Below are 25,985 nucleotides of genomic sequence, written 5' to 3'. Positions count from 1 at the left end.
CTAAGGTCAGATTTATACTCATTGTGTATCCACTTTGGGGGGAAATATGTTTCTCACACACACACACACACACACACACACACACACACTTACGCACACGGAATAATTTATTACTCTGTCCTCTTACCTACATTGTGAGCCCAGTGAGTGTTGTGGTGCGTGCATAAAATTCCCCAGCTCCTCTCCCGGCTGGAAGAAGCAAAGTGGGAGAGCCGCACACCCATGCTCTTCAGATCGTCACCTCTCCCCTGCCTTCTGGGATAATGGAGCTGAAGGGAGAGGAAGGCACAGGTACCCCAGGAGTTTCTACCCACGAACCCTGACATGCCAGCCAGGCAATCCCCTGTCTGGGATGAAGATTGCTTTGGAAACTTCTGGTCTACCCCCAACAGGTCTCCCATTCAGTCTCGTAGTAAACCCTGAAGTCCTAGACCACCGTCTTGTTACAGATTCAACTTGAACCAAGATTAGTTTCAAGCACAGAAGGGATCCTATTTATTTTTATTATTTTATCCAATGCCGATTTGGGCTGTTACTAAATAAAAACCGTCACGCACACTGGCAGCCCTTACTTTACATAATAACATCCTATTCCTCCCTGCCTGGCGCAGCCTTCAGCATCCAGAACGTGGCCGTGACCACCATGGGCCAAGGTGGTGCGTGGGGAAAGCAATAGGTGAGAATTCAGGTACCCAATCCAGGCTAGTAATTTTATAAGCTTGGTTCTCTGGTTTCCCTTAAGTTTACAACAGATCAGACAGGCAAATAAAAGGAGCTCTAAAGACACGGCAACCAAGAAAAGTGAATGGGACAGAGGCCGTGACATCAGGAAGAATCACGAGCTTCTGGGGCATCGTAACGTACTACATCAGTGCAATCATTTCAGAGAAATGACAATAAATCTCCAAGAAAAAGGTTACATTAATGTCCACTATCCTGTACTCTATTTAGGAAACCTTATACCTCATTTTACAATAATTTCTTCCTGACAATGTTGAGGTGGTTGGGGTTTTTTTTTTCTTCCTTCTAACAATGTCTGCACCGGATGCATTTAAATATGCTGACTACGTATACCCTCTGAAAGCAGTTAATTCCAGGAGTATACAAAATTAAATATTTAAATCTCTACTAGAGAAACATGAGGGAACAAAAGTGAATAATCATTAAGGAACTCAAAGGAATTATAGTGTCGCATTCTTTTTTTTTATTTTTTTTATTTTTTTTAATTTTTTTTTTTTTTACTGTTTATTTATTTTTGAGACAGAGAGAGACAGAGCATGAACGGGGGAGGGTCAGAGAGAGAGGGAGACACAGCATGTGAAACAGGCTCCAGGCTCTGAGCAGTCAGCACAGAGCCCGACGCGGGGCTCGAACTCACGGACCTCGAGATCGTGACCTGAGCCGAAGCCGGACGCTCAACCGACTGAGCCACCCAGGCGCCCCAGTGTCGCATTCTTTAGTGGAAAGGAACACGTGAATGAAAGAAAGAAATCTGCCTTCTGATCTATTGGTCAGAGGTCAGCCTGTCATGAAGCTCCTAGTTTTAGGTAAACCAAGGGAGTTTTGAAACCTCTGTCGTAGGAACAGTGGAAAAGGGGTTTCTCTCCTTCTCATATTCAAGGGAAAGGTAGTTTTCACCCTAAAAGCTAAGAGAGGGGAGACGAGGGACATCGTTAGTGCAATACACTCTCAGCTCTTAAAGTCTCTTTAACATCTTTGCTGTATGGAGAGGATACCTCTGTTAGTACGAATTTTAAGGAAATTCCGAACTTGGTGACTCCTTTCTAAGACACTGCACAGAGGGGCACCTGTATAGCACCCACACCTGCATCGTATTAAAGTGGACACCCGCAGCAGGACGAGGAGGGAGCGGGAAGAAGGATGCACCCACCCACCCACCCACACGTTTTCTTTTAACTGGATCTCACCGACAGCGTATACGTATGTGAGGTGATTCCATTTTGGATTGCTAATTGGGAAAATTCCTCAGCATACTGTTAACACAGTATCACATATTAAGGGCAAAATAATTCCACGTACAAGGATGTTCCCAAACTGTTACAATCTCCCCTTGGACTTCCCTAAGACCTTCCCTGCTTTCCATTCTCTTCAGATCCCAGTTACTGTGGTGCTATTTAGAATATGGCTATTTAACACCATTTTTCCCCTCTTTTTTTTTTTTTGCACTTAAGTCTTTTAAATTTTTTTGTGGTCTCTGAAGAGCTAAGCCTAATTTTTTCCCTTTTTAAAAATTCCTTTTTTCTATGTTTTTCCCCCTGTAGTTGCCCCCAACTCCCCAAATCTCTCATAGTAGATGCAAAACTCTCACTAGGCTTAATCCTCAAATGTTTTGGGAGCACCTGGGTGGCTCAGTCAGTTGAGTGTCTGACTTTGGCTCAGGTCACAACCTCATGGCTCATGAGTTCAGGCCCCATGCTGGGCTCTGTGCTGACAGCTCAGAGCCTGAAGCCTGTTTCAGTTCTGTATCTCCCCCTCTCTCTGCCCCTCCCCCCAAAAATAAATAAACATTAAAAAAAAAAAAACACGTTTTCAATTTACTCATGTAGTGAGTAAGTGACCTACCTCCACCAAAGGGACCAAACGTTTCTGCCCTGGGACTTCCTAATACACTTCTAACAAAGCCCAATGGAGATCAAACAACATCTTCCTAACACCTAAGGACAAATAAATAATCATGTCCTTATAGGCAATGGGTATTGTTGTCACCAATCCAAAGCCACGGCACTCCGGCACTCGGTGCCCCAGCTACTAGGAGGAGACCCACGGGGCCCCCGGGAGCTCTGGCCAGGGGACAGAAGGAGGTCCCTTCCTGAGCACGTACTGCCCACCCTGCACATACATCTTACCCTTCATGACTTCCTATGGCTACGAGCACCAGGAGACAGTGTTTGCCCCTTCCAATCATCTCTCCCCAAGGCACCGCGAGAAACAATGTCACAGAGGTAATGGGGCAGGGGGAATAGTAACCACTTCTGCCTCCACGGGATTAACGTTTCACCTGCGCTGGAAATGGACTATGTTCGTGATTTATTTGAACAGGGCCCGGAACCTCCCAGTCTACACACATCACTCGGTCATTAGTGCCTTGCAGTGAAGAAGGGTGTCACTGATAAATTATTTGAGCAACTTGCATGGACCATGGGAGTAAGAACGTGCTTGACGCCCCTCCCTCCACCTCTCCCACTCTGTCCCCCAAGACCTAGGAGGTAATGCTTCATTGTTCTCCATCCACACTTAACACACCCCTGGGCTTTTCTTAAACAGATAAACCTTGTTCTAAAGAAGATTAAAACTTCCAGATAGGGCACACTGACAATCATTAAAGACCGTTTTGGCACGTGTACATACACTCTCCACGTTACGTGGTAATGAGATTTCATGGAGGGAGGTTTTGTTGTTGTTCCTCTTCTTGAAGTATAAGAACAAGTAGATTGAAATAATACATTTTCAAGACCCAGCCATTTCAGAAATAATCCCAATAACAGAAAAAGATCCTAGCTGGAGCTAAAAACTTATGCCCAGTGAAGAAAAACCGTAAAGTAGGAGTCTCTGGAGAGCTGGGTTTTTAGCCCAGCCCTCACACAAACAAGCTGTGTGTTGTAAGGTTGGTCACTTAACCTCACTATGCCTCAGATTTCTCATCTGTAAAATTAGAACATTCAGTTAGATTAAAACCCTTTCAACTCTAAAATTCAGATTCTATGATTGTCCTTCCAGCTTAATAAAACAAAATACAGTGATCCATACTGCCTTTTTTTTTTTTTCAACGAAGCAAATTAAAAAAAAAAAAAAAAAAAAAAACGGCAGGAAAGCTCAAATACACCAAGAAAATACAACCGGAGAGGAATGAATATTTAACTTGTGCAACAGAAGGTCTGTCCAGAAATTAGTACCTGATCTTTACTTCCAGAAAAAAAAAGTCCCCTTTCTGTTTTCTTCTATGCAATGTTCAGTTCACCACTAGACAAGAAATATTCCGTGCCTGCTGAAATGCATCTGGATTTGCTGATGGGTTGTGTTCAAGGATTCAGCAGCACCATGGCAGAAAGCAACCTCTCTGTTCTTCCCTGTTACCACTACGTTTAAAAGACCAACAAAACGGCTCCGAAATACACAGGCCAAGATCTTGCTGTCCTCTGAAAACAGCTCCGAAATACACAGGCAAGATCTTGCTGTCTTCTGTCTGAAACGGTTACAAACTACAGGCTAATCTCGGCATCTGTGACCTCACCACCCAACGTTTTACAAATTGAGTAACTACTTCCCCGTCCGTTACTACTCAAATGATAAAAGTGAAAATAAAAAGGGGAGCAGGGCGCTGCAAGTTAGGAGCGAGTGAGGACGCAAAAGGAGAGCAAACAGGTCTAACTGAATTCAGAGACACATTCTGGGTGGATTTCGGGGAGGGCTGAACCACCGTTTTGCTTTTTGATGGCTTTACCTCTGGCTCCTCGCTGCGAAGCCTGGGAACTGTTTGTGGGTCACAGTAAACAGGGTTCTGGAGCACAATGTGACTTCCAGGGAGAGAGCTAAGCCAGACCACAGCCCGCCAGCCAGCAGGACAGATACTAAAAGGTGATAAGGAGAAAAAGAGGCACGTCTTTTCATGAACGAACGTGAGACCTCGCCGACTTCCTTCGACTTCCCCAAGTGAAATGTCAGGTTCACATGATTTTGAAGAATCAACTGTGTTGCCTCTTAGAAGACAAACATGCAAAAATTCAGTACCTGACCGCATAGATTTTGTTCGTCGGTGTTAAAAAAAAAAAAAAAAAAAAAAAAAAAAAAAAAAAAGAGTTCCCAGTAGGAAGCAACACAGTCCAGAGTTTAAAAAAATAAAATTCTTAATCTGCTCAGGATGAAACACACTGCTTAAAATAAACTGAATGACACCTAAAATGATCTGCTGAATGAAAAGAAACGTTCTTCTCAGTCAAAAAAATAAGCTATTAGGCAGCAGTGGGAGCTTACTCTTGTCTTCTTCAATTACATTTTTACGAAACACACGTGGCAGACAGTGCATGCTTTTTAATTTTTAGCCTCTCTCTCCCAATCCCGGGGTCTTCTCGGACTTTCCCCGCGGCTGCCGGCCAAGCTGATGGTCTGGGCAGGCTCTAGACAGCGAAGGTGTCTTAAAGGTGCCCTTTAAGAATGAGCTCGGGCAAGGATTCGGGAATGGACTTCTTCCTCTGTATCTGGGGTACAGACTGAGAAAACACTCCCTGTTCCGCCTGTGTGGTTATTATGTTTCTGCCGAGTGCACATCTCGCTGTGCTCTGGCCTCCCCCTCCCTCCTGCCCTCCCTCCCCGGGGCCATTCCCGGCTGATCAAAGAGGGCGGGAGGGAGGGGAGGGCCAAGTTTAACCTTACCAGGAGATCGGGTTGTCTGGTGCCCAGCAGAAGTCCCGAGATAACGCCTGAATCGTGGCCATTTACACAGCAGCACAAGGCTTACATGGCCGACCCAAACAATATACCCCAGCTCCCCCCGAGCTCCCCGTCTGTCCTCCGGCTTCCTAACCACCTCCCACAGACCTCCGATGTGGGCAGGAGGAGGTGAGAACTGCCTGCGGGTGGGCCCTGGGAGGCAGGAGAGGCTGGAGAGGAGACGGAACAGGCAGGCCGGCCCCGAGGGTGTGCAGTGGTAAACAGACATTCTGTTTTTAACTGCAAGGCTCTGCTTCCTCAAGTTTTCACCTAATTTCCCTAAGTGGGAAACAGATCTTAAGAAGCAAGAGCAACTGTCTGGAAAAGCCCAACTGGGGAAAAACAAGGATCACCTTTAAACTTTGGTTTTACTACAATCAGCAGAAGAAACGGGGGTGGGGGAGAAAGAAGGAAGATCCTGGGTATAGTGATATCCGAACACAGGCAGGACAGGAGTGAATGTCAGCGTCTAAGGTCACGGCTGGTAAACAATAAGGTTGTGATTTTCTTGCTTAAAACAAATTCCTGTTTGAAGACGCCATTAAAAAAAAAAAAATCCAGACACAGAAACCACACAGAGAAAGAGAAAGAGAGAGAGAGAGAGAGAGAGATTACCCTAAAAATAAACCACCAATGAATTTTTTATACCACATTTTGAAACTAAAGACCGACTAGCCCAGGGCAGTGGTCTCAGGGGACAGAGCACCTGGGCTCTGGACCCAGCTAAGCAAGCCATTGTCCCTCTGGGCTATTCATTTCTTAATCTAAAAACAGGGGAATGGAGTGAACCATCTTCAAATTTCCTTACAACTCTGAAATTCACGTTACAGTCTCCTAGAACAGTATCACAGCTAGGTTTGAACAAAACCACGTGAATAAGGAAAAACCCTTGGCACCTACCAGCTCCATTCTAATGTTACGATGGGCTCTGGGGTTAGGGGTGATGCTTCTTTGCCTCCTAAGGTGCTTAATTTGGGAAACCTGCACCTCTCAAATCAAAAAGAACAGAGGGAAAATGGGTGACGGGCATTGAGGAGGGCACTTGTTGGGATGAGCACTGGTTGTTGTTTGTAAGCCAATCTGACAATAAATTATATTCATAAAAAAAAATAAAATAATTACCCAAGGGAAAAATAAATAAATAAAAAATAAAAAGAACAAATGTAGGACAGCTGTGACATCCACCACTGTGAATGGCTTTGATGTCCCGGAACCCCACAATAGCAACAGTTAACGTGGCCGAGTTTTATGCCATGTATATTTCAGCACAATAAAAAAAAAAAAAGAAATCTATATAAAAGGGGAAATTATGATGCAGCCCACGCTGGAGGAATGCTCTGGAGGTGGGCACTGCATTAAAAATAATAATTATTAAAAAAAAAAACATGGCGTTTAGTTTTCATTTCCGATTTTAATGTGGTCTCCGGGGTCTGCTGAGCACAGCCTCCACTTCTACCCAGGTAGCAGAGAAAAGGCTCGTTTGCTGTTTCACAGAGCGGTTCCTCCCCTGTCTTTGCTGCCCTCTCCCCTTCCCCACAAAACCTGTCTGTCATCCTCCAAAATCTGTCAAGTGCTACAAATCACTCCTAAAAGCTCTGGGAGGCACCCCCTCGAAGAATCTGCACAGATCAAAATCTCAAGTGCTTGCCTGCCTAGGGACTGCTGTAATTTGAGGTGTTGCTTCCTTTTAAAGAATAAAAAGCAGATGTTCTGAGCTGATGAAAGTAAATGTCCTTTCAACACGTCTCTTTCTCTCGCACTTGAAACTCTTAACCAGCAAGAAGTGCTTCTCACACTCCGGCAGGTCATTTCTGCACTTTTTGCTTTTGCTTTGAAGTCACAGCACAGTAGGACTCTACACCTGGGGTAAAAGGATTCCTGACAGCCTCCTGAGGGCACCCCAAACATGGGCGTGTGGGCAGAGAGCTGCCCCAATCCAACTTGTGGCACCAAGGACGGCCGCCTGCCTACGTCACAGCTAACGGAATCCAATGCTTCTTGGCAATTTTGACATGAAGTCTCAAAGCCACATACACAGGCTTAGTCATCTCCAAACTCCTGCACAAATATATACCTAAGAACTCACTCTGCAAGGGGGAGGGAAGGCAGTACCAAAGGGACCAGTGAATTAAGAGATCTAATCCTAGCTCCACCAGCACGCTGGAAGCCTCACGAACCCTCTGGGTCTCTTCTCTCTATAAAATGCGCACAGTGGACCAAAGCCCTCAGAGTGCGTGTGATAGACAGACCATGGCACAACTACCCACAGCAATTTACACAGCAAGCCAAAGTCGAGGTAGTGACTAGAAGGGTAAGGGGAAAGCAAGGACCAGCAGTGAGTAATGAAATCGACAGCACTGGCTTCCAGATCCACCTAAAACGATCAGTAAACTCGACCATCTTGCCCAGCCCCGTATGAGGTTCTGCGGAGATGTAGAAGCAAGTCTGGTCTTTAGTGAAACACCTGTCAGACGCAGACGCTGAAATGCAGTCATGGAAGGGAAGAAAATCAAGTAAGTGAAGCAACTAGTTCAATTCTTCCATCTAGTACACAAAGAAGCCGCAGAGGCCCCTTCTGAGGTCCAGAGCTGTTTATCCAAGCACATGCTGGACACCTCCACCTGGAAGCCCCACTCAGCTCTTCTGCCAGGCTCCCCAGGGCACCGAGTGGTGCCGTGGTCCACCCAGCTCTCCAAACCAGAAGGCCCTGCCCTCTCACTCACCTCCAAGGTCTGATTCACCTTCGGGTCCTTAGATCTTACCTCATTAACATCCCTCCAATCTGCTTCCTCTTACACGCCTGTCATCTCCACGGTCACCACAAGCTTCCTGAGAATAAGGGGCCTGAGTGTCCTGGCCCACGCAGGATCCCCGGCACACAGGCCGGCGATTAGCATGGAGCAGGTGCTCCACGGTCGTTAAATAAACATTCCTCTGTCACCTGAATTTCTAGAACTGTTTCCTCTTTGGTCTCCCTGCCCACCACCTGCTCCCTTATCATGCCACATGCACAGCACTGGAAAAATGAGGTTTCTAAACCACACATGTGACTTTTCACAGCCCTGTCTCTGGTCCTCCAGTGGATTTGGGGGTTTGCATTACATTCCGGATAAAATCCAGGGTCCCGTGTTTGCACACAAGGCCCCTCCTGACCTAGCCCTTGAACCTCTCCAGCGCTGTCAGGCCTGACTCACTGATCTGCTTGTTACTCCTTCTGTCTGTCCATACACCATTCTGCACTTTGTTTCTGGTCTCTCTTTGCACAGGCTGTCTAAATCACTCCTCGTTCTCAAAAGCTTAGTTTGAAGGGCATGTGCTCTGAAAGCCTGCTCTGACTCCCTTTTCCCCAGTCTGATTTAGGTGCTCCTTCTCTGGGGTTCTGTGTTCTGTGCAGGTATTCATGAAATATTTGTGAAATTAATGAAGAATGGAGGAAGGGAACATGGGAAGGAGGAGGGGGGAGGAAGGGGGAGGGAGAGAGAGAGAGAGGGAGGGAGAATGGAAGAGAGAGAGAACAGCTCAAAAAGAGAGAGAGAGAGAGAGAGAGAGAGAGAGAGAGAGAGAGAAGCCCCTGAAAAGATTGTTTCTTAAAAGGTTAAGGAAACTAGCTAAGTGTCAGAAATGGGACAAAAACCCAGGCCTCCTAGTGGCACCTGGGTGGCTCAGTCAGTTGAGCGTCTGACTTCGGCTCAGGTTATGATCTCATGGCTCGAGAGTCTGAGCCCAGCACTGGGCTCTGTGCTGATGGCGTGGAGCCTACTTTGGATCTTCTGTCCCCCCCTCTCTCTCTCTGCCCCTTCTCTCTCTCTCGAAAATAAATAAATCTTTGAAAAAAAAAAGATTCAAGGCCTCCTAATTTTCTCTGATGGATCTTCTTCCTCCAAATCCATTCTACAAATGTTTTTCCAAGGATCTCTTCTCTTTCTCCCCCTGTCACGTCTTGCTAGAAGGCCCCCTATAGTTTTACTAACTACTCTCAAAACCCTGTCTTCTATCAGCTCCAGACGGATATACCCAATTATCTCCTACCTAGATGTCTCATCGGCAATTCAAATTCAAAATGACAAGGAATACAAATAAAAGAATTATATTATCCCCTGCTCTCCAATGCAAAAACAACAAAAACACTTCTAGAGCACCTGCCGCCTTCCTACGCCCATTCATACAGCCATTGAGACAGAAATGTGGAAATCAGCCGTCCAGTTTTTACATGATCATTTCTATACCAGGATATGTCATGTCGTCTACACGTTTTACCTCACTTAATCCTGCCAGCAAAACTCTAGTAAGAAATCGTGTGACTGAAGGGGCGCCTGGGTGGCTCAGTCAGTTAAGCGTCCGACTTCGGCTCAGGTCATGATCTCGCGGTTCGTGAGTTCGAGCCCCACGTCGGGCTCTGGGCTGATGGCTCAGAGCCTGGAGCCTGCCTCCGATTCTGGGTCTCCCTCTCTCTCTGCCCCTCCCCCGTTCATGCTCTGTCTCTCTCGGTCTCAAAAATAAATAAACATTAAAAAAAAATCGTGTGACTGGAACTTGAAAAATAAAGAAATGTAACATATTTACCACTCAGGCTTAGCTCCATCGACTTCTTTCTCCCACACGCCTCAAGTACAAACACACCGATCCTTCCACGGAACTTCCACTATCATAAACTCTTCTGCACTACTGCAGAAGACCCCTAGAGGTACCTCTGCCTCCGATGTTACCCCAATGAAATCTACCCTTCACTTTGCCAGAAGCATTAACTTTCTTAAAGATCAAGTCAAGTCACTTCTGGTTTCAAACAAGCTGGGGGAGTTGCACAGGCTGCGGACTGATACCCATCTCAGAGTGTTGGCCATTAACAAACACTAGTAGTCAGGGAAACTCTTGGAGAAACTCAGAAAGGTAGAAATTGGGAAAAACAGCAGTCTGAGACAGGAGAGGTCTAATGGTTATGAGGTGGGGAGTAACTGGGGGAACAGTAAAGTCACTGGTAAGTCTTAGAGAAAGCTAAGTTTAGGTTAAGATAAAAGTAAGAATAATTATACGAATAATATAAAATATCTTCTTTTAAATTAGCCAAAGAAAATTCAATCTAGCCAAAGGAAGGAAGGAAAGGGTTAAAAAAAGAAGCAGCAGCAGCAGCAAAAATAAATGGCACGTAGAAAACATCAGACAAAGCTAAAAAAAAAGTCTTATTAATAAAATTAATTATAATTGGGTATAAAGTCACTACTCAAGTAACAGTAATACTGCATCCAAACTATATACAATATGTGGGGGAAAAACAGTGATCCATTTAAAATGAAGTGTAAAACAAAGATGAAAATAAGGAACTAAAAAATATGAACGAGATACAAACAAGATCCAGGGTCGCGCTTTTATTATCAAATAAATGGAATATAAGGTAAAAAAAAATAAAAACAACATTATAAATGACCACAAAGGACATTATATACTGGCAAAAGGAACAATTAATAAAAAAGGTCTTACGGTCACGAATATATATGCATCCAACAAAACGGCCTCAAAATATTTAAAGCAATACTCAGTGACTCAGTCAGTCAAGCATCCGACTCTCAGCTCTCGATTTCAGCTCAGGTCATGATGTCACAGTTTGTGGGTTCGAGCCCTGCATTGGGCTCTGCACTGACAGCACGGAGCCTGCTTGGAATCCTCTCTCTCTGCCCCTCCCCTACTGGCGCTCTCTCTCTCTCTCTCTGTGTCTCTCTCTCTCTGTCTCTCTCAAAATAAATAAATAAACATTAAAGAAAATAACACCCATGGAGAAAATTTTAAAAATAAAAAAAAAGGAGATTTAAAAAATCCTCCCTATTTCTGGAAATTAAAAATACTTACTATTAAAAAAACCTGAAGGAAATAAAACGGAAATAACAAAATACAGATACTCCTTGATTCACAATGAGGCTATGTCCTCATAAACCCACTTTAAGTTGAAAATATCCTTACTCGAAAATGCATTTAATAGGCATAACCTGCCGAACTTCAAAGCTCAGCCTAGCCTACCTTAAACGTGCTCAGAACGCTTATGTACTATACTGAAAGGGAAAAACAGAAGAACCGTATGGGTACAGAATGTTCGTCAGTGTATCAGCCGTCTGCCCTTGTGATCACATGGCCGACAGAGCCCGGCCCGCATCAGAGGAGAGGAGGATCACACTGTATATCCTAGTCCGGGGAAAGATCAAAATTCAAAATTCAAACTGCGGTTTCTGCGAAATGCGTATCACTTTTGCTCTCATATAAAGCTGAAAAATCGTAAGTCAAACCATCTTAAGTCGGGGAACGTCTATACTGAGTTATGTAACGATGAAAGTATTTATTATATACCTAAATCTGTGCCATGTAGTTAAGCCAGGAGGATTCACCACAAGTGGGTGATTGACATCTGAACAGCCTACAGCTATTGTGGTCACATCCGTATCAGCAGACCTGTAACAAGGAGAATTGCCAGAGGTAAAGGACCATTTTATCATAATTAAAGGGTATATTCACTAGGTAGACATGATAATCCTAAAAGAGAATGCACCTACTAACAGAAAAGAAGAAAAATTTTCAAATCAGTCATCTAGGAAGAGGAGAGCAAATTAAACCCAAAGGATGGACAAAGAAGGAAAAAATAAAGATGAGAGCAGAAATCAATGAATCTGAAAACAAGCAGCAGTTCATTCTTTGAAAAGATTAATAACATTGATTAACTTCCAGCCAGACTAATCACAAAAGTAAAAAGAAAAAAAAAAAAAATCAATATGAGAAGTGAAAAGGGGGATATTTTCAGAGATCCTACAGACATGAAATAGACAGTGAGGAAACATTATAAATAACTTTATGGCAATAAATTTGACAACTTAGATGAAAGGAATAATTTCTTGACAAATGGAAAACATGATTTACCAAAATATAACAAAGCATAAATTAAAAATGTGGACAGTTTGCTCTCTGTGAAGAAACTGAATTCATTATCAAAATCCCTGGCACACCATGATACAACCGTTGTGTATCCTGACTGTGGTGGAAGGTATACAACTCTACGTATGTGTTACAACTCAGAGAACTGTTCACCAAAAGAAAAAAGAACACTTTCCTGTATATTTTTAAGCACAGTGTCATACTTTTAGAACCTTTGCACAAAGAAAACTCCAGGCCCAATGGTTTCACTACTGAACTGCACATCTTTTTAAAAAGAAATAAAATATCACAAAAAATTATTTTAGAAAACGGTGAAGACAGCAATAGTCTGCCACACATTTTATGAGACCAACATAACACCAACACTTAATAAACCTAGTAAATACTACACAAGGGAAGAAAATTAGAGATAAATATTCTTTTTTTAATCTTTTTCAAAAATGTTTATTTATTTTTGAGAGAGAGAAAGAGAGACAGAGCACGTGTGGGGAGAGGGGCAGAGAGAGAGGGAGACACAGAATCCGAAGCAAACGCCAGGCTCCGAGCTGTCAGCACAGAGCCCGACGCGAGCCCAACGTGAGCCCAATGCGAGGCTTCATCTCACAAACCACAAGATCATGACCTGAGCCAAAGTGGGACGCTTAACCGACTGAGCCACCCGGGTGCCCCATAGGGATAAATATTCTTAATGGTCCCAGTTGTAAATATACATAATAAGATATTAAAAGAATAGGGAAAAAGAATAGTGATAACTATCAGTAACTTTTTCTGATCCCAGAAACTGAAGGTTAGTTTAACATTTAAAATCAATCAACGTAATTCACCATATAGAGGAGAAAAGCTATATAGGACATCTTATTAGATGCAAAAAAAGAACTACATGAAATTCAAAATCCTTTGCTGATAGCAACAAATAAATAAACATCCCTCAGAAAATCAGGAATAGAAGGAAACGTCTTCAAGCCAATCAAGGACAACTATGAAAAACTCAGAGTTAACATCACAGTTAATGGTGAAAGGGTGAATGCTTTCCCCTTAAGATAAGGAACATGGTTATGTGCCCTCACTAGTAAGTGAATTTAGCAGTCCATAAGATACAAGGTCAATTAACAAAAATCAGTTGTATTTCTTATCTAAACATTAAAAATTTGGAAAATGAGATTCTATAAAAAATAAATTTATTATAGCATCAAAAACATAAAATACAGTTAAATTTTACTTAAAAAAACCCCATTCAATGTCTCTGCAAAAATGGGGAAATGTTACTGAGAGAAATTAATAAATAAAAGCACAGAGAGACATAGTATATTTTCAGATTGGAAGTTCTCAAAATTGTTAATAGGTCAATTGTCCTCAAGTTGATTTCTCATAGTTCAATGCAATCCAAACAAACTTCTAAAAGAATTTGTTGTTAGCTGTACAATTTGTTTTATTTTGTTTGGTTTTTAAGTTCTTATTTTAATTCCAGTTAGTTAACATACAGTGTTATATATACCCTGTGCCCATCACCAAAAGTGCACTTAAAAAGCATTTTTTTTAATTCCAAGTCAATGCTAAAATGTATACGGAATTCTAAAAAGCTAGAACGCCCAAAATAATCTTGAAAAAGAACAAAGTTAGAGGACTCACACTGCAGCCTTGCAACAAAGCTATTTTAATCAAGTCAGTACAGTACTGACATTAGCACAGCATGTGGATCAATGGAATTGAAGAGTCTTGAAACAAAACAAAGATGGTCACTTGAGTTCTAACAAAGGCAATTTGATGAGGACAGAAAATATTTTCCATAACTGTTTCATACATTCCAATAAATGTATGCAAACAATTTTGAATCTTGATCCCTACCTCACACCATACATTAAAACTAATTTGAGATAGGTCATACATTTAAATAGTAAGGCTAAATTTAAAAGCTTCTGGAAGAAAACAGTAGAATATCTTAGTTACCAGAGGGTAAGCAAAAAGCTATAAAGACATAGAAAAAATATATGTATCTTAATAGATTATATATTACAATTTATTAATATTAAAAACTCCTTATCCAAAAATGCAGTTAAAAAATGAAAAAAGGAATCAGAGATAACACTGGGGGGGGATATGTGGTCATATATATATCAGACAAAGGACTTATATCCAGGATATATATAGAACTCTTACACATCCAAAAAAAAAGGCAACCAACTCAATTTTTTTAAACGGTCAAGGGACTGGAACAGACACTAAACATATGGCCAAAAAGCATATTTAAAAAAAAGGGGGGTGCTCAACATCATTAGCCATCAGGAAATGCAATTAAAACCATGTGATACTTCATGTAGCCACTAGAATAGCTAAAATTAAAAAGAATGAGAACAATAAATATTGGTAGGATTCGGAGTGACTGGGACTTTGATACCCTTCTGGAGGGAGCATACAATTGCTACAACCACTTGCTTCATGAGAAGTTTCTTATAAAGTTACACACCTTACCCTATGTCCCACTTAATCCACTCCAAAGAGAAATAAAAACATATATCCACAAAAGGACTTGTACAAGAGCATTTATAGCTGTTCTCTTCAAAATAGTCAAAATGTGAAAACAACCCACATATCTGTGAACAGGTGAATGGATAAAACTGTAGCATCCACACACAGTGGAATACTGGCCAGCATTTTAAAAAATAATGAAGTCTTGATGCATGCAACAATGAGGGTGAATCTCAAAAATGCGTTGAACAAAAGAAGGCATTTACAAGAAAACACACACCAAATGATTCCATTTGTATGGAGTTTGAGAACAGACAAAACTCATTATGGTGTAAGAAGTCAGAGGCTGGATACGGGGCCGCGGGAATTGACAGGAAGGAGGAATAAAGACTGGAGTGATGGAACCATCCTACATCCAGATTAGGGTGCTAAGCAGAGGTACCCATTTATCAAAACTCGTTGAACTGCACCTTTAAGATAGATGTTGTAGGGGCGCCTGGGTGGCTCAGTCGGTTAAGCAGCTGACTTCAGCTCAGGTCATGATCTCGCGGTCCGTGAGTTTGAGCCCCGCGTCGGGCTCTGTGCTGACAGCCCAGAGCCTGCAGCCCACTTCAGATTCTGTGTCTCCCTCTCTCTGACCCTCCCCTGTTCATGCTCTGTCTCTCCCTGTCTCAAAAATAAATAAACTTTAAAAAAAAAACAACAAAAAAAAGATAGATGTTGTATTTCAGTGTATGTAAATTCTTCCCGAATCAAAATGAAATGTATTCATTAAAAGGAAGAGGAACCTTCCACCTGGAGGGTCTGCCTGGGGATAAAGAAACAGTGAACAGAGAGACATGCTTCAGTAAAAAAGGCCATACAAGGGAGCCGGTAAGCGAGAAAAGCCAAAGGCAGAGGCACAATAGTGGTCTGGCAGAGTAAGAAGAGAAACAGAGAAAACTGAGTCAGAAGGGGAAGGTACAAGCCAAACAGGAAGACACGAGTGAACTGAGCATTAGAAGTAGAAACTAAGAAACATATAACTGTGTTTCAAAATAGCCCGGCTACCACATTAAATCCAAATAAGGATCCGAGGCTATTTTATTTGGAAACGGTCCTCTTCTTCCCTCAATAACTCCGTTAATCAAATCAGAAGCAAGAAGAGAGACATTCAGTAAAGGTATGAATCTGAACTCATCCTTTTTTTTTTTTTTTTTTTTTTTTTTTTACGTCCACCACCTTTCATAGAATACCCTCCCGGAGCTAACATCCTGTCTGTGGCACCCGATCATCAATAAACATCTCGATGTTACCGTAGTTCGCCATTTATATCACTTATGTATACATGCGACAGTAATGAGATTCACAATCTATTCATTCCCTTAGTAAGTGAATGAACCTACGATCACGAGTCCCTCGAGGGAGTCTCCTAGTTAACTGAAGCCCAAACTGGCCTCAGGAACCAGAGATAACATTTCCCCTCCTTCCAGTTGAATTAATAAGACAAGCGGGAGATGACTCACACACACAGTTGATGAAGCAATGAATGCCAACTCTCCCCCGCTTACTCATCCCCTCCAGTGAAAGAATCACATAGAAGTATTAACCCTGGCTGAAAAAAGAGATGCCACGGGAGAAAATTAAACTTTACCACACACCAGAGCCATAAGGGATGAGTCAGAGGGTTCCTGTCCAAACCTTCTGAATCGGGAGGGTCGTCTACACGATTAGTCGTCTACACTGCGCTAATCAGTGCTGCTTCCTCTATCTCAGCTTAACAATGCTGGGTTTACAGGAATAGCTTTCTGAGACATTCCTACAAAATTAGCTTACTCACTGCATTTTTAAAAAGGAGAACAGAGCCAAAGACATCACTGGCCTCTGGTGCACACACACGTATGAATACAATCGTCTCCGCGTTCTGAGCTGATGGGGGGTAGTAAGTTTGCCGATGTTACGTAGGGTTACGTAGGCGAGAACCGCTTGATCCAAAAGTCACTTTGTGTTTCCACAGGCTGAGGTATCATGAGAGAACCAAACATTCAGGAAAAGGAACGAAATCTCCAAAAACACCCAGTTTGGGTGATTTTGGTGTGCGTGCATGGGAGGGGGTAGTGAATACTGAGCAATTCAGTGATGTGCTTTTTCACAGTGTGCACAGTTCTCCCACCTGCCCACTACCCGCCCTCACCCTTCAAGTGTGGCCTCTGGGACAGCAGCACCAGTATCATGGGGGATGTGTTAGAAATGCATATTCTCGGGGCTCCTGGGTGAGATCAAGTGGGTCAGTCGGTTAACTGTCTGACTCTTGATCTCAGCTCGGGTCTCCATCTCAGGGTCCTGAGTTCAAGTTCCACACTGGAGTCTGCCTACTTAAAAAACGCATATTCTCAGGCCTCACTCTATAAAATCAGAAACCCTGAGGGGGGAGGCAGGGATCCGTGGTAGCACAAGCCCTCCAGGTGATTCTGACGCCTGCTCAGTTAGGAAACCACTTGCCCCCAGGGCAAGCCTTTCTGACCCACCATCTCTGAACCCCACATCTCTGTGCTGGATGGACAGCAAGGTCATCTGGAGTTTATCGCACTGGGGTCCAGAGAGCTGCTGTCACGTGTCCATAACCACAACGCTGACGAGCAGCCAAGCCAGCACTGAAAACAACTCATATGCATGGCATTTTATAATCCGTTCAAAATGGATTTCCAAAACACCCCTGTGAGGTGGTCAGAACTCTTACCGATTATTCCTCACTCACACATGAAGAATCTGGGCTCAGGGAGGCTAGTGACTTAGTCAAGCCTGTTACAAAACCAAGTAACAGAGCTGAGACCAGACCCCCATCTCCTGCTTTCTGGATCTGTGTTCTTGCTGCTCATGGTGAACGTTTCGGCACCTCGGCGGTGTATGCCCATGTATGTGCGCAAACACCCACGCGTGTGAGAATCTGCAGACTGAGAAACGATGGTAAATAACAAATTTCCTACGTCTTAGCCTGGACTCGAATTTCACATCAAAAATAATTCAATAAAATGTAATAGTCAAATTCTGACTGGCCCCATCGGCACGTATGACTGCCACTCTAATTTCTCACTGCCACCCACCTTTATGAGCGAGCCCCCATATCCCTAGATATAGAACACCATCTGACTGAATTGAGACACAGTTGGGAAGGCACCCATTACCACTAGCATTTGTAAACAGCTACTCAAAAAGACAGGAACAGCAAATTCCCTGAAGCCCTTCTGATCTGTTCCTTTCTGTTGTTGGTTTCCTTTTTAGCACTTATTAAAAATACATATATTCATTTTGGAAAATACAGAAATGACAAAGAAGGAAATAAAAATCTCTCAGATGACACTTAACACTTATGCTGTCTGACTTTTTCTAAGCATAGGCGCTTAAATATTTAATATGCAAATTTCAGTTCATTTTTTTCAAAATTGGAATATGCCACACATTGCCTTGTATACGTTCTTTTGGAAGTTCTAGTATGGGTATAGGCTAAATGGCAGGGCTCTGCTAAATCCTAATGAAAGGAGGTACTTCTGTGCTAATTCCAGTTTCAACATGTTCCAGGGAGGAGTTCATTAATTCATTAAACTAATAAAAGAAATTTACCCTGGGTGAATTCTTATCTAGATCAATTCCAGGAATTAAGAGCCATGGCACTTGCCAGATAATTCACAGGATATGGTGCCAGGAAGTCATGCCATTAGGTTTCGCTAAACTCTAATCTCTGCCCGGTCCCTTGCTTTAGGTATGAACAGACGTGGCTTCTTTCGCTTTCCACATCATTGCCCAAGGTGGATGTACACTTTCCCATCCTCTCCAGGCCCCCTCCTCTGCCCTAATCCAGGCCTCCATTATTTCTCACTTGGATAACGAAAAGGTCTTACAACTCCCCCCTGTCGACTCATCCTCCATATTGGGTCAGATCTAAGGCACATCTGCCCATACCACCAAAACCAGTAAGCATCGCTCGGCACCAACCTCTCGCTACAGGCTTTTCCTACATTTATGGTATCTCTGTACCAATCTGAAAAGGCAAATGTTGCCCTTAGAGGGAAAGACTCTAAAGCTTGCAGAGATTAAACAACTTGATACTCAAAGTCACACAGCCAATAAAATTTGTAGCAGCTTGACTCTGGAACCTGGGCCATTCACTTACTCAAAAAATTTCCTGACTGTCAATAGCGGCAGTTCCTAACATTATTTTTTAATCAAAAATTTTGGACACTTCGGGCAATTACTTTTAGTCAATATCTATTTTTATTCAGTATCTAGTGATCAAGAAAATATCCAATAAGCAAAAAGATGCTATTGATTTATAATAGTATCAATGAAGTATTTATTTATTTATAATGAATTATAAAGTTATTTAATAATAATTATTTATCAACTTATTAATAAATAGTGTAAATTTATAGTTTATAACACTTCAAATGAGTTTTTGGTTGATGAATCATAGTATCAGCCAGCTACATATATTGGGGAGAAAGCTGTTTCTATATTTGTGGTATTAATTATTAAATCTAAAGATGCTGTTCAAGATGGCCCTCTTTTATAAGAACTGTGGTTGCCCACGTGTTCTGGAATCTATAGGTCAGAAACTTCCAGAATGTAAACTACACATCCTTATCACGAAATGCCATGGGCTCCACAATTTGGCCCCAATCTACCTTTCCAACTCTCTCACTATGGTCGACAAGTAGTCCCAAACTTCATGCCTAGAGGGCCCCAGGCCATTTCTACCGCCTTTCTCTGCCTGCAAGACTCCCAGCTCAAACATCTCTAATTCTTTGAAGCCACTCTGACAACACCACTACCTCCTTAGGGCCAAATTAACACCATCCTTCCTCTACATGATCACAGCCTTGTTTTGTGCACGGCCCTATCAGAACACCCTGCAAAAAACAACGTGCAAATTATCTGACCATTCTCATCCACACTTCCTGTGGGTAAAGGCATTATTCGTTCATCCATGTCCCTAGCCCTTATCTCCGTTCCTAGATCTGGGAGGTATTATTTGTAAGATTAATAAATGAATATCAATGCCAGCCTGGCTGGCGATTTTATCTGGTGAAGTCAGTTTGGAAGGCAGGGCCAGCTGCGAAAGAAGCTAAATTTCGTTATGTTGTAATGGCTGATGGCTTGTAAACGGTAAAGCTCACAGTGTTCCTCCTCCAAAAGTAGGGGCCAAAAACTTACACTAGGAACCAGAAGGTTTGAATTCAGCTTCTAGCTCTCCCACTAACCAGCTCTGTGACCTTAAGGCAAGTCACATTCTTTCTCTGATCCCTCCATCTGTTTACTGAATGGGGGGGGCAGCAGGCGGGGGGGGGGGGGGGTTCCTTCTAGTTCCTACTTGCAGCAATTATGACTTGCAAATTCTACAGACCAGGGTTGGCAAACATGTTCTGAAAAGGACCCAAGAGTAAGTGTTTCAGGCTGTGCTGGCCTCCAGCCTCTTTCGCAACTACTCAACTCAGGGCTGTGGTTGTAGTGCGAAAGCACCCGTAGACGGCAGATCAATGAATGGGCATGGCTGCGTTCCAATAAAACTTTATTTACAAAAACAGCTGGCAGGCTGGATTTGGCCAGCAGGCCATAGCGTGCCTACCCCTGCTCTGGACGAATGCCTCCATATTGCTAAGCCACTCACAGCGCTTGATCTGAAGGGATAACTCGTGGAATGTTTATCCTAAAGTCACCAAGGGACTTATTCCTTCCCCGCTGGGAACCTGGAAATGGGGAGAAGGGATGGCCTAGTCAGAGGTTTACAGCAAGAACAAGATGTAGTGGATTAGAATGTGCACAAAGCCAACTGAAAAAAGAAAAGCATCATCCCCACCATTACCACCCCTACCCCCAGGGCCCTGGACAGCAGCCGATCAAAAGACGGTGTCCTCAAAAGGGAAGTATAGTCATTAAAGCTAATGCCAAGGTTGTTGGGGGGAGGGAGCCGGCTTCACTGGCAAGGCCACCCTGCCGAGAGGTCTCCTGGGACTTGTAGCCATTGATCAGCGTTTCTGATCCCGTTAGAGACACCAGGCTTCTCCTGCCATAAGCAGAGCACCAGGCTGTGCCAGCGTGGGGCCACTCAACAGTAACACCACGCTCCCTTGTCCGACTCCCCGCTCACCAAGCGACCACTTGCCTCCACGCGATATCCCTTCAGGAAACATCGTGTGCCGAGACACGACTGCTACCTGCATCCAGGTAGCAATTTCTCAGGATGAATCCATAAAGCAGCTTCCAGCTAGGATTTATTTACATTCCCACGTGGCCGGACCCAGAGACAGAATGTGCTGATCAAGTAGACCTAAGAATACGTAAATGACGTCATGTGTTGCGAACTAACTCCCTGGCACAGTCACGCCACGCCAGGCTCCCGTGACGTAGCTCCCTGAGTCCGGCGTGGCGAGGCCTGGACACAGACCTGCAACCATCTCTGGGCTGAAGGGCCGAGGCGGCCACCAGGGCGGGGAGATCCGGGCGGCCCTCTGCGGCGGCTAACACACCCCTTCCGTGTCTGCTCGTTTTCGACGGATTTCCCCAGTGCCTCCTGGGACAACAGGCCAAAGAACTCAATGCTTCGGGACAAAGTTTCACATCTGCGTCCCTGTGAGTGGATGTGGACTGGAAACCAGCACCAGATTTAAAGAAGTCATCTAAAAACCAGAGCGAAGTTAGTAAGAGCCAACAGCAGTGCCCGGTACAGCTGCCACAATCAGGTGCAATCGAGTTTACGTTCTTTTTTTTTTTTTTTTTGAAAGAAACCTAAAGCATGGTGAAGGCTTAATGATGTCCAGAAAATGCTAGCCCTTTTGTCCTACTAAGCTGAAAAACAAAGGCTCAGTACGGGAATTGGAAAAGTTTTAGCCACAAAAATGTAACAGTGAATTTTTTTTTTTTCTATTAATATGCCCGGGGCAAAATGAAAGAGAGGGCACGAGAAGGTCACTACCTGCTTCCCTAAATCATGCCAGGATGTGTGAGGCCCAACGCCCCCAGCCTGAGGAGGGCCATCAGAGCTAAGGGCAGACTCTGCAAGGAAGAACCAAGCCCCTCCTTTCCTGTGAACCGTGACCCAATCTGCTCTCCTCCCTCTGTTCCAGAACTTCTACCCTAGAGGTCATTCTCATACTCACAGAAGAACCGCTCGGAGCAAGGAAGCTGCTAGTTCTCAAGGAAAACGCTTACTTCCACATTTCGCACTGTTTCTCTGGAAATGGACTGTCTGGTTGCACAATCCAACCAGGAATTAAATATTATGTGCTCGCTGGTAAGTTACCAAGACGTAAACGCAGAGAACTGCGAAGGGGTTTAACACTGCGATTTGGGTGAGAAAGAACATTTCCCCCTGCTGTTTGGTCTTTAGATAGGTTTGCCCTTGACCGTAACGTGCCCACATACGTGTGTGCATGTGATGTATCTATACGAGGATAATCGTGCACTTTTGTTCCTCATCTGTCACTTGGGATTTCCAGGCAGGACCATCGTTAAGTGCATGTACGTAGCAAGATAAAACTCTCCTTTTCTACGTATTTCTAGGCATCATCACTTTAGAGGTGGTGTTTTTTTGGGGTTTTTTGGTTTTGTTTTGGTTTGGGGGGTATTTTTTTCCCCTGCTGTCCACTCTACTTCTTAAGGACTGGGTATAATCTCCCATCCCATTTATCGCAGTGCCTGGCACACCATGAGTACAAATTTTGTGGCTGACCTCACATTATCAATTCCAATTAAGAGAAATCCAGCCTTTCAAGTGAATTTTACAACATCAGCAAAACGCCACACAACAGAAAATTTTAGTGCCCTGCAGCTCTCTATCTTCTCATATAGAAAAGTATTAAGTATTCCTACCTCAAAAACTCCCCCAGGGCAGAGTAAACACACCTGTATTTCCAGATTCCCCCAAAGCACAGGATAAAAAGAGCAACTTTACTCCATTTGTGCAAATTGAGAGATCACCTTTTGCATTCACGCTAAACAGCTAAATGTAGTAGCAGGCTGTCAAAAACCGTTAAGAGAAATAATTATTGATTGGAGCACTGAAATTAAAAAAAAAAAAAAATGAATGTAGGTTAATAAATGAGGATGGCTTTAAGAATAAGCACATCATCCCAAACCAGAAAAATCCGTGACTCTGCCAATCAGGCCTGCCGGGCTTAGAATATAAGATTTCAAAGGAAACGATGATATTTACGAAATAACAGCCAACCACACATGGCCTTTATGACAGCCGGCGAGAGCTGAGCCAGATTCTCCTCATGGCCCCGTCTTACTGGCTTGCCTTCTTCTTCTGGCCCTGATCGAAATACCGGGTGGTCATCAGTCTGTGATGGTCATGCTAATGGACTGAGTCACCGTCTCCGCTCCATGAAAACCCTCCCCTTGGGGAGGTGGAAGTGAGGGCGTCAGACGCTAACCATGTCTAGGCGGACAAAGCTCAAACTTGCATCTTGCTACATATGTCCAAATACACCTCCATTGCACAGGTCGCATGTCCAAAACAGAACTCCGGATGTCACCACTGCTGCACCAACCTGGTCCTAAACCACCTTTCGCCCTTCTGGGTGAAAGGCACTGCCCCCCTGCACCTTTCTCTTTTCCTTCCTTGCTACTTACTCCATCGACAAACTCCCTCTGTGTCACCCGTGATGCAGACAGAAATCTACCCATTTCTTTCCATCGCTGCCCCTGCCTGGATCACTGAGATAGCTTCCCAGACGGTCACCCTGGTGGATTCTTCATTGCCTGTAACCATTTCCCCATATCACCAGAGCCATCCTTTTAAAATACAGTAGATGCCATCCTCCCTCTGCTTAAACACCCTCAGTGGTTCCTGTCGTGGGAGCCATTAGGGAACTCAGTGGTTCCTGAAAGGTGGATTGCAGACAGACATCCTAGAACCCGTAATAGGGTTAAGGATCTTGAGATGAGATCATCCCGGGTTACCTGCATGGGCCCTAAGTCCAATGACCAGTGTCCTCAAAAGAGACAGAAAAAAACAAACAAACAAACAAACAAAAAACCAGGGCACAGACACAGAGGAAGAGGCCATGTGAAGACAAGAGGCAGAGACTGGAGTGATACTCCCAATAGTCAAGCAATGTTGGAGACACAGGAAGATGGACCAGGGAAGGACAGACTCTCCCCTGGAGACTTCAGAGGGAGTACGGCCCTGTAGACATCCTGATTTCTGACTTGTGCTCTTTGGAACAACGACAGGACAAATTTCTGCCGTTTTAAGCCACCAAGTTTGTGACAAATTTGTTAGGGCTGCCCAAGGAAACGAATTCTCCCATCCCACCTAGAACGAAATCCAAGAACTTCCGCTTCTAGCTCCAGACTCAAAGTCTCCTTCTGACCTCAAGGCCTTAGCCTGGCCATTCTCTCAACAGGGAAGGCTCTTCTCCGGATTCTCATGTCTCACCCCTCCGTCACCATCCCAATCTTCCAGTGCTGGCTTCTGTACATCATAAGTCACAGCCTCTGAACAAATGCCACATCCTACCCAAACAATCCCCCTCCCTGTCACCATCATTCTCTCTCCCCTACCATACCTTGTTCTCTTTGTTTCTTGGGAAATACACAGGCTTACTCTGTGGTCAGTGTCCCCAGTGAGGAGGTAAGCTCTCTGAGGGCAGGGACCTATACAACATCTGTTCCTTGTTATAACCCCAGTGCATACAACTACGCTTGGCCCAGCGTAGGGCCAGTCAATAAGTATCTGGTTGGATGGGAATGAATAAACGATCTTCCTTTTCTTCCACTAATTATAAAAGCCTGACTTGGGGCGCCTGGGTGGCTCTGTCGGTTGAGCAACCGACACAGAGAGTTGTGCTTGACACATCGAGCGGATAACCAGATCCTTATTTCCATACCATGTTAAGTCTTCTGGCTCCGCACAGTTCTTAATACGAATGTATACCAGAAGCCAGTTCTCTGAAGATTGCTATTGCCGTCTTCACTCGATCACGCACACATTTTCCCAAATGCGGCTCATTTGTCTCACGCTGGGCAATTTCCAATACAAGAAAAACGCGAAGCTTCGGCGAACAAGGGTGCGGCATCTCGTCGGCTCAAAAGGCAGATGCTACGAACCCTGAGACGTGGCTTTTCCCATTATTTCAAAATACACAAATTGGTTTAAGAACCTACCAGGGGTGCGTGCGGGGCCAGCTTGGTGTGACCCTGCCGTGGCCGTTTTGATAGAACAAAAAAGGTAGCCTATGGCCTGTTCTCTGTACCTCAGCCTTAATATCCTCTCCACAAAGGGCTGTGTATCTCTCTTCATTGTAAACGAGAGCTTCTTACTGACCTTCTGAGGGACACACAATCCTTTGGGGATCTGACGAAAGCGGCACCCGTCTCCCCAGAAAAACACACGCCCCTGTGACGTCACTCTGTGTTGTGAGTCGGTCACCGTGGAGCCCACGGGAGCTCCAAGAGCCCCGTGAGCAGGAGTGAAGACTCCCGACCACCTTAGCGGGGCGTCAGGCAAACGAGCTCCGTCACACGGCCCCCTCCCCCGGTCACCCCACGAACCAGGCCGCGCCAGCTGAGGTGGGGGGAACGCAAGACGGGTGGTAAGGATCCCAGGCTCCCGTTAGGGATTCTCCCTACTGTCTGCGCGCTGTGAACCAGCGAGGGGATGTGCCCTTATCAACCGCGGCTCCCCGGCGCCCCCCACGGGCCCAGGCTCCAACCGGCGGGAATGGCTGGGGAAGGTACAAGAAACAAAGCATCTTGAACTTTCCATTTTACTAAAACGTCTTGTTCTCTTTTATTTTTATTTATTTAGTATTTTTTAAATGTTTATTTTTGAGAGAGAGAGAGAGCATGAGCAGGGGAGGAGCAGAGAGAGGGAGACCCACAATCGGAAGCAGGCTCCGGGCTCCAAGCGGTCAGCACAGAGCCCGACGCGGGGCTCGAACTCACGGACCGCGAGCCGAAGTCGGAGGCTCAACTGACTGAGCCACCCAGGCGCCCCTCTTCTGTTCTCTTTTATTTATTTTTTTTTTTAATTTTTTTTTTTTAACGTTTATTTATTTTTGAGACAGAGAGAGACAGAGCATGAACGGGGGAGGGGCAGAGAGAGAGGGAGACACAGAATCGGAAGCAGGCTCCAGGCTCTGAGCTGTCAGCCCAGAGCCCGACGCGGGGCTCGAACT

At 44.3% G+C, this 25,985-nt stretch overlaps 1 protein-coding gene across 11 annotated transcripts in view; it reads right to left on the bottom strand.

Moving 5' to 3' along the window:
• The window catches only part of ATXN1 (ataxin 1), a 413,533-nt gene that overhangs the window by 347,562 nt on the left and 39,986 nt on the right, over positions 1 to 25,985 (bottom strand). The window contains exon 1 of one of the 11 annotated variants that reach the window (XM_060614225.3): positions 16,467 to 19,096. The exons of 9 other annotated variants lie outside the window; for them this stretch is intronic. The gene's annotated coding sequence lies outside the window, so the exon portion shown is untranslated. Of the gene's footprint in view, positions 1 to 5,391; positions 10,534 to 16,466; positions 19,097 to 25,985 lie in introns of those variants that run through there. One more of the 11 variants, XM_060614226.3, reaches the window with a different exon arrangement.

This window comes from Panthera onca, chromosome B2 (assembly GCF_046562875.1).
Source record: "Panthera onca isolate mPanOnc1 chromosome B2, mPanOnc1 haplotype 2, whole genome shotgun sequence".
NCBI classification, from domain to species: Eukaryota; Metazoa; Chordata; class Mammalia; order Carnivora; family Felidae; genus Panthera; species Panthera onca.
The sequence above is the reverse complement of the archived record's forward strand: the minus strand, read 5'-3'. Positions and strand labels throughout refer to the sequence as shown.